This window comes from Macadamia integrifolia, chromosome 5, assembly GCF_013358625.1.
Source record: "Macadamia integrifolia cultivar HAES 741 chromosome 5, SCU_Mint_v3, whole genome shotgun sequence".
Taxonomy (NCBI): domain Eukaryota; kingdom Viridiplantae; phylum Streptophyta; class Magnoliopsida; order Proteales; family Proteaceae; genus Macadamia; species Macadamia integrifolia.
In genome coordinates this window covers 19,565,169-19,573,377 of record NC_056561.1, presented here as the reverse complement: position 1 = coordinate 19,573,377, position 8,209 = coordinate 19,565,169, and the positions used below count along the sequence as shown (strand labels likewise).

General features: G+C 34.8%; 1 long non-coding RNA gene across 11 annotated transcripts; it reads left to right on the top strand.

Annotated features, from left to right (window-relative positions):
- Window positions 1–3,854: 3,854 nt before the first annotated feature.
- Window positions 3,855–7,171, top strand: LOC122078221. Of its 11 annotated transcripts, none has more exons than XR_006140006.1 (6): window positions 3,859–4,233; window positions 4,339–4,473; window positions 4,834–4,916; window positions 5,017–5,101; window positions 5,301–5,400; window positions 5,744–7,117. It is a non-coding gene; the product is annotated as an uncharacterized LOC122078221 (long non-coding RNA). The 11 variants fall into 11 exon arrangements; XR_006140005.1 differs by having other exon boundaries at window positions 5,681–7,117; XR_006140000.1 differs by having other exon boundaries at window positions 3,855–4,233; window positions 5,017–6,590; window positions 6,744–7,171.
- Window positions 7,172–8,209: the final 1,038 nt, after the last annotated feature.

The window sequence follows — 8,209 nt, the reverse complement described above, 5'->3', positions numbered from 1 at the left end:
TGTATTATTGATTTTAATAGTATTTTTATTTAAAAAAAAAAAACCTAAAACCCCTTTTCAATTGAAATCCAAACCCAGAGAGGGATGTAGGAATACTCCTTATACGCTTCTTTGCGCTAATATTTATTTCAACTAATCATAAAGAGGGTCCTTTAAGTCTTTTTTTTGCTTAAGATCCCAAGTATATATATATTTCATGGTAAATATTTATCTGTATTTTTGCTTACAGCGCGACCGTATTAAACACATACCATATAATTGTCGTACACTTTTTATTATGTCGGATTTTTTAATATTAGTATTACCGTCCCGCCCATTTAATTGTTGTATGTATATGTTTCCATATCATTATTGCCGTTCCCTAACTTATTAATTATGCTAACACCCACCCAAAAAGGGTGAATTTCTTAAAAAAAAAAATAATAAATAAATAAAAGAATTGGTTCTCGTCATCCGTGCCCCAACTCCAACTACAACAAAATGGGCCTTTAATTATAGTTTTTTTTTTCTGAAACAAAAGATCCAAAAATCAGCAGCAATAGCCGAAAGTTATGGATTAACTACGATTTTCTATCCGCAGCTACAAGTGGCGTTGCTACGTCTATAGCTTCTGATTTCCTACCTTAGGGAAAGGGTACTCTATAGCTACGATTTTTTAGCTTCAGATTTTTCCAAAGCAATGTATAACTGTAGATTTTAACTGCGGAATTTTGTGCCCCAAAATTTATAATTGCATATTTTTTTTTTTTAGAAAAATATTTAACGTGAATCCTAAGGGTGTCAATTTATAACCGCAACCGACCGGTTATAACCAAATCGAACCGCAACGTAGTAAATTGATCCAGTTTTGGTTTTATAGGCCATAATTCAGGTTCGGAACCGAAATGAACCGAAAAATCGATGGTTAACCAGCACCTAGTATTAAAGACTTAAAGTGATTTGAATTTTGATGGGTTTTATGAAAAAACGGGAGAAAAAAAAAAAAAAAACAAAGTACTAACTGAGAAGGGAACTTCACTTTCACACAATGACACTTGTTGATTTTCTAATTTCTAGGATCATAGTTATTTAGCTATAATATGGCTAGTCTTTTACATATAAAGTATATTGTCCTTGGCAAAATAAATATATATTGTCTTAACTCTTTAGGAAATTTAATATATGTAGGATTCACGTTAGTTGTAAGATGCAAACTATTTTCTAAAACGACACTATTAACTCCATGTAAACTGGTTGTGAACCAAATAACAAAACCCGATTAAAAACCGCTAAAACCAAAACTGGATTAAAACTATTCTGATTTCACCTTATTCCTATCCGATGCGGTTTTAATTTCATCTTATCAAAATGTAAACTGAACCAGAACCAAACCGAATAACCAAAATCACACCATTTGACACCCTTAGTGAATTCTGCCTCCTTGCTGCACCTCACCCCCAACCTACCACCACCCACTACCCTACCTTTGTTCCTCCACCTCGCACATCCATGACTCTCAACCTGCCTCTGCTTCCAACCCTATAAGGGCAGAGCTCCATGAAGCTAGTAACTATTCGCAACAATGAATTGGTGCACTTCATGAATGAGAAACAATGTGCCTAGCAAGGGAAGATGCATTTTCATGATGTCATAGAAGGACGACAATGCTTCCTGAAATCTAGTGAAGAATTAATTGGCTTGAGTTGAAGCAAGGGAGAATGGTCTGTAGTTTTTCTTTGATGGAGAAGAGAAGAGAGTAAATTTCAAGGGATAATGTCTTCTTTCAAGACAATATGTGGTATGTACAAAGTATTGTGCCCAGTTTTCTTGTCGCAGAACATGTCCAAATATTTGATTGCCGATGAGGGGAGACCCAAACGTCATACATAAAACATGTTTGCGGTTTTGTCGGAGAATAATATGGTAGCTAAGAAAAAAATTTTGCTGTTGCTCGGGTTGTAGCCAAGGAAATAGAATCATATCTCAGAGGCAGGTTTGAAAATGTCCTCCTATGGTGAAATTTTTCACCCCCTACTCCTGAGATTCTATTTCCCTGGCAGCAGTCAATTTTTATTGGTGGCTAATATAATGATGAGATTTTTATTTATTTATTTTTTGGCTGAATGACTAATATATTAAAACAACACGTCATTAGTACAAGCAAAGGAAGAGCCTTACTCAGAAAACCCAAGAAAAAAACCAATATGGAGAGGGAATCAAGAGAACAAAATACGTCCAAAAGACGGGAGAGGGAGATCAAAGAGGAATCTTACTCCTCTATACATTTTCAATACGTGACACATTAATTTTTTTTCCTAGAAGACTTATTTTTATTCATTTTCTAACAGCAATAAACTATATACAATATTTATAAGGTTTCATATTAAATCATGTCATGCTGTTGCAGCTGCGACCAGGTCCTCTGCAGAGTGGGTCATTGCCCCAAGATTTTCAGTTAATGATATTAAGTGGGATGGCGGGATGCTATGGAAAAACTTAAGTACTGGTTTTCGTGAATCTTGGTGTTTTTGTTAGTATTTATTGCTATTAATTAGTCTTATTTTTCTCTCTGATGATGGCCATGTGTGGAGTTGGGAATTAAGTTTGTTCAGTTTTGTTCTATTTAGCTTCTCGATAATCTTTTCATTCTTTTCTAATAAATTCTTTGCTGATCTTAAGAAGAAAAAAAATGTCACACATAATATATGCTATATATGTGTATGTCCGAATCAGTTTGGGAATAGGTAATTTGATACAGTTAAGTTTGTACCAAGATTCAATTTCTTGATACTGAAACCATATCGATTCTTATTTGATTTGATACAATTTTAAACGAGGATTTTGATATTCAATTCCAAATTGACACCCTAATCCTATTAATATATTAACCTATTGTTGATTTTTATTGTTTTTAATTTCTTCTTCTTCCTCCATGGAATGCAACAGCGACATCCCCGACTGCATAACCACCCCACCTGCTGCTGCAAGTAGGCCAAATGAACCTTATTAGAGACCATAAAATAGCAATCACTTAATAGATCAGGATCAGAAACCTGTTCTTGTCATCTAAATCAATGTATGGCATTCTTTAGTATAGCAGAGGTTGTCAATAGATGGTGGTCTTCACGTATATGGTTGCTCACATGTTCACCAGAACCCACTAAAATGCATTAGTTATACGTGCTCCATTTGATCATTCCTATTCATTTTCTACCTGACGTCCAATTAATATTATATGCGGTCTTGTGTCTTAGGATCAAAATCAATTTCTAATCAATCCATCGCTCCCTGTTCTTAAATTGTTATTAATCTATCCTTAACCTGTCCCAAGCATGGTTTGAAGTATCGGTATTGGATCACTTGTATCTGGTGATTCGGATAGTTTTGACAAATGACTGATCCTGATACCTGGCTAATATCGTATCGATTGAATAGTAAGAACCAAGGGTAAAAAAGTCAAATAAATCATTTTTTTTACGGTAAAGCAAGGATATTTCTGTTCGATTCAGGCGATCCAATACCAATCCATTCTAATACTGTAATAGTTTTGCGAATAATCGATATCCATTCCAATACCATACTCTATAAAACCATGGTCCTAAGATCCAAAGATCAATTAATTAAGGCAAAAAATGAGTGGTTTTGACATTTGAGCCCCATGCATATGTCCTAAACTTAGGCACCGTTTGATACCGTTCCCAGAAACGTATTTCTGTGTTTTCCTGTTTTCAGAAACAGAGAAACGAGGTAAATACTGTTTGGTAAATGTGTTCCGCTTCTCCTGTTTTCAGAAACATAAACTGAAATTTATGAGAATTTATGGTATAAGAAACAGAAACAACGTCGTTCCACGAAACAATTTTTCGACTAAAAAACGACCCCTTCCCGATAAAAGAGAGCCCTTCCTCCCTCTCTCTTTTTCTTCTCTCATGTTGAAACACCACGAAAGGAGAGCGTACTCCTCTGTTAAAACCGTCTGCTACCTCCAGCAAGATTCGATTGTAGCCAGCCCTCGTGATCACTTACCCAGCTCCTGTGAACCCTACGGAGCTGCCATTTGCAGAGATTCGTCCTTCGCGTTGCCTCAGATGCGAGAAATAGTGGTTTGCTTTCTTCACCCTTGAAGAGTCTACAAAAGTGGCAAAATCATCTAACTTCTAAGTCAGATCATCCTTCGAAATTTTTCATTCAAACTCAGGCAGTCTAGTTGAAGCTTTGGTCCCTACATCCGCAAGCCTATCTCTCCTCTTCAAGGTAGTATCATAATCTCCCCATTTACTAAAACCCTAAAACATTTCCGTTGGAAATATCCTCTGCAAGTTAGTAACATTATCTCCCCATTTATGTGTCTTGATGCAGAGTTAGAAAGCTGTCCAAGATCATGCTTTCAATAACCTCCTTCAAGCTTGATTCTTTACTTCAATAGTAGCAGCAATTTGTGGATCGGCTGAAAGGGAGAACTCCAGAGGATTGTTGGTATCATCGCTTACTTAGGTACGAATTTGGTTAAAAAAAAAATTTTTTTCCTTCACTTCATATCTTTTTTTCTTTCTTTTCCTCTTTGCAGTTTTTTGTATGGAATAGATTGATATCTCTCTCTTCTTCTGTTTTGAATATGTTTGTTCTGTTTGCTGTCAGTTATTGTTATCCTGTACTGTTCATTTCTGGAAAAAAAAAATTCTCTCTTTTGCTTCTCAATTGAATGCATATGAAACTAGTAAATGGCTGCACCATCATAACCTCCACATTAATTACATCCAAGTAATTTGTGGTACATTGGAAAGATGTTTTGGATTATCTTTTTATTTTCTTAATGGACTTACTACTACTTTGGCATTTTGCGAGTGAGGACAGGGTAAGGGAAGAAGTATGGTAGTGATCCCATAATCAATTGTTCAGATCTAAGGTTTAACATCTGTATACACTCACATTTGAAGGTGAAAGGCTTTATGTGGAATTTGTCAACTGAGTATACAATTTAAAATTTTTAATAGCATGTCTTGGAACAAACAGTAACAAATGGAATGCTTCTTTTAGGTGATAGCGTGGGGGAAAAAAAAAGGTCGTTTGACGAACCTCTCTCTTTCTCCCTCGATCTCTCTCGATCTCTCTAATTTCTAAGGTAATATTCCAATCATTTTCTTATTCCTGATATGTATATTTCGATTGTGACATCTATGTTTAGTAGTTTCATACATTTGTGAAAACATGTTGCCATTTGGAATGCAAGAGTGGTTCCCCATTATACATGGAGTCTAAAGCCTCATAAGAATTTGTTCATTTAAAAATCATATTAGTGATTGTTTGTCCTTAAATCGCAGAATTTCCCAAGCGTGGTCATATATTGGTTTACAAGTCCACCTCTCTTTGCCCCATTACCCCATCTGTGGTAGCTGAATTCTATGCCCTACATCAAGAAAAGTAAGGGGAATTTTAACCACCTATTGTTTGATAGGAAGATGCCATTTTGTGCAATCATTCCTTATCGAAAATTTGTGTTCTTCTATGAATCTCCCAATACATATCTTCAACTGACATCTATCAATTTCTACTAGTTTACTTGTTCCAAACTGAATATCACGACAGTGAAGTAGTTATAAATTGTGGTTATTTGGGTCATTTCAAATTATAGTTGTCCTTTCGTATATGTATGATATGGAATTTATATTTAAACTCATATATATTTACATATTAATTCAAGGCAAGCATTACTCTGTTGACTCGGGCTACACAAATCAATGGGGTATTTGGTCCCATTTCGCAGAGAAAGGTGTCACTTACAAGATTATGGTGAGGGTAGACTTGGGCCTAGAACAATCAAGGAATTGTTCAATCACAGACACTCCTCATTGCGGTATGTTATTGAAATAACATTCGGTGTCTTGAAAAATAGATTCCAAATTTTAAGGAGTATGAAGGTATACGATATTGAAGATCAGACAAGAATCATAGTCGCTTGTTGTAGGATCCACAATTACATCAAGGAATAGGCAATCCAAGGTGAGTTATTTAATGAGCTTGGAAGTGAACAACCTGTGGAGGACCCTATGAATCCCAATTCTTAGGTGTACCATGCTTCAACATTTGATACGTCCCAGAGACGCTCAGCAAGACAAATGTCCTATGTACGCCTAAATATAGCCAATCAATTGGTTATATCGAGGAGAATGGCTACGATTCCTTTAGGTGGATCATAAATTTTGTCAATCACAGTCGGAATTTGTTATATGTTTCACATGTATTGAGTGATGTAATTGGTAGGATTTGAATTTATATTAGTTGGGTATATATGTTGTAACAATATTATTTATATTTTATGAGTGTTGTGCTACCATATAGTGTTGTAGAATTTGATTATATGCTGTTGTTAATAATAAGATTTTGTCCCTACATGATACTTTGGTCTGCAAGGTAGTAATTGTGCTCTGCAAATGTCTTCAAGTGATACCGTATTGGCTAGGTGTGAATTTTGTAATGCTTTATGCTATGAGTTCATAACCAAACAAGGGCCTAATAGTGGTAGAGCGTACTTCAAATGTCTGAGGCATAATGATTTTTTCATGTGGGTAGATGAATTTCGATTATGTGACTGTGGCGAAGGACAATGTAAGGTACGCATCGCAAAGACCTCAACGAACTATAATCGTCGATTCTAGTGTTGTCCAAAATCAACTGGGGTATAAATTTAAATATTGTTATTTGAAATACATATTGTATAGTTTTCCCCTTCATTGTTGCATTAATTCACTTAAAGGTACTAACAGACCCAAGATCGAAGTTGCAAATTTTTTGGATGTATATATGGTGACAGCAGTGCCTTAACTACACTTTCATCCGATTGTGCGGGAAGTTCGACGATTGAAGGCTACTCTTCTTCATCAGCACCAACCTCTGATTTTGTGAAGGGGTACTTACAAAGAGCAATCAAAGGTGAAGAGGAGAAGAGTAGAGTATTGAAAAGTAAGATTGAAGTATCTGAGGAAAAGAGAAGGATATTTACAGATATCCTAGGTGTAATTAATGAGTTGGACATAAACAAAGGAGGTAGTTAGATGATCATGACAGAATGCTAAAGTTGATGTTAGACATTTGACATGGTGGGAATATTATAAAAACTATATAATATTTTGTATGCTAATATGTTGTAATAAAAAAAAAAATGACATGTAAGATAAAGTGTGGAATTTTGGAAGGTGGTCGATCGCTTGTCATGTGTTTGAAGAAAGAGTTATGACATTCCTTTAAAAATTAACATATTTTGGTAATATATTGATTGAAACAAACCAGAAAAGAATGCGAGAATCGTTTTCAGAAACGATATTTATCAAACACCATTGCATGTGGGAAACGTTTCTAGAAACAACATTTATCAAACACCTTTAATTCCGTTTCTGTTTCTAGAAACGAAAATTTTTGTTTTTGCCGTTTCTTGAAACAGAAACAGCAGAAACGTTATCAAACGGTGCCTTAATCTATGAGAATTATGGGATAAGCATGGCATCCACTGCAAGCTAATACATATCTTTAATTATAATACTTTCAAAGGCACTAAGCTATAATATTGGAAATAGCGGAAATTGCTATTTTTGAGGTGACTCTCACCCAAAGCTAGCTGCATGATTTCTCTTAATCTTTAGGCTAACAGATTCCATTATGAGCAAACCAGGTGAATTACAATGATTGTATGACGACCAACTTACCTTGCAAGACCAATCATGAAGTAGCCATCGTTAGTGTCAAAAATCACTTATTGTTGCAGACCTTGGTTTCTAACTCAAGTTTTGACAAACTTCAATTACTCAATTGAAGAAATTTCATGCAACTCATATTGGATAAGAGGTTCTGCAAAATGATTATTTTAGTTATCTAAATTCAATTATAATTAAAGAAGATGTTATAAAAGATACTATTTCACAAAGAATTAAAATAAAATAAAATAAATGAAATGTGTCTGGAATCTTGTGTGATCAGTTGTTTATATAAGTGTCTTGTACCTCCTCTATAATTCCTTTATCTACTAAGGAGTCAATTGCAATATGCAGATTGCTATTTCAATTAATTAAAAGAAATGTCTTTTCTATAGGTGTATTTAGAACTAGACACCTTCTTTGGATTGTCTCTTGTCTAATACTCTTATTTCAAAGAGGTTTTTAAGTCAGGGATAAAAAAGGGTTTCAAACAATAATTTTGAAAGTAACTTATTTTTGTGCCATTATCAGGGTGTTATTGT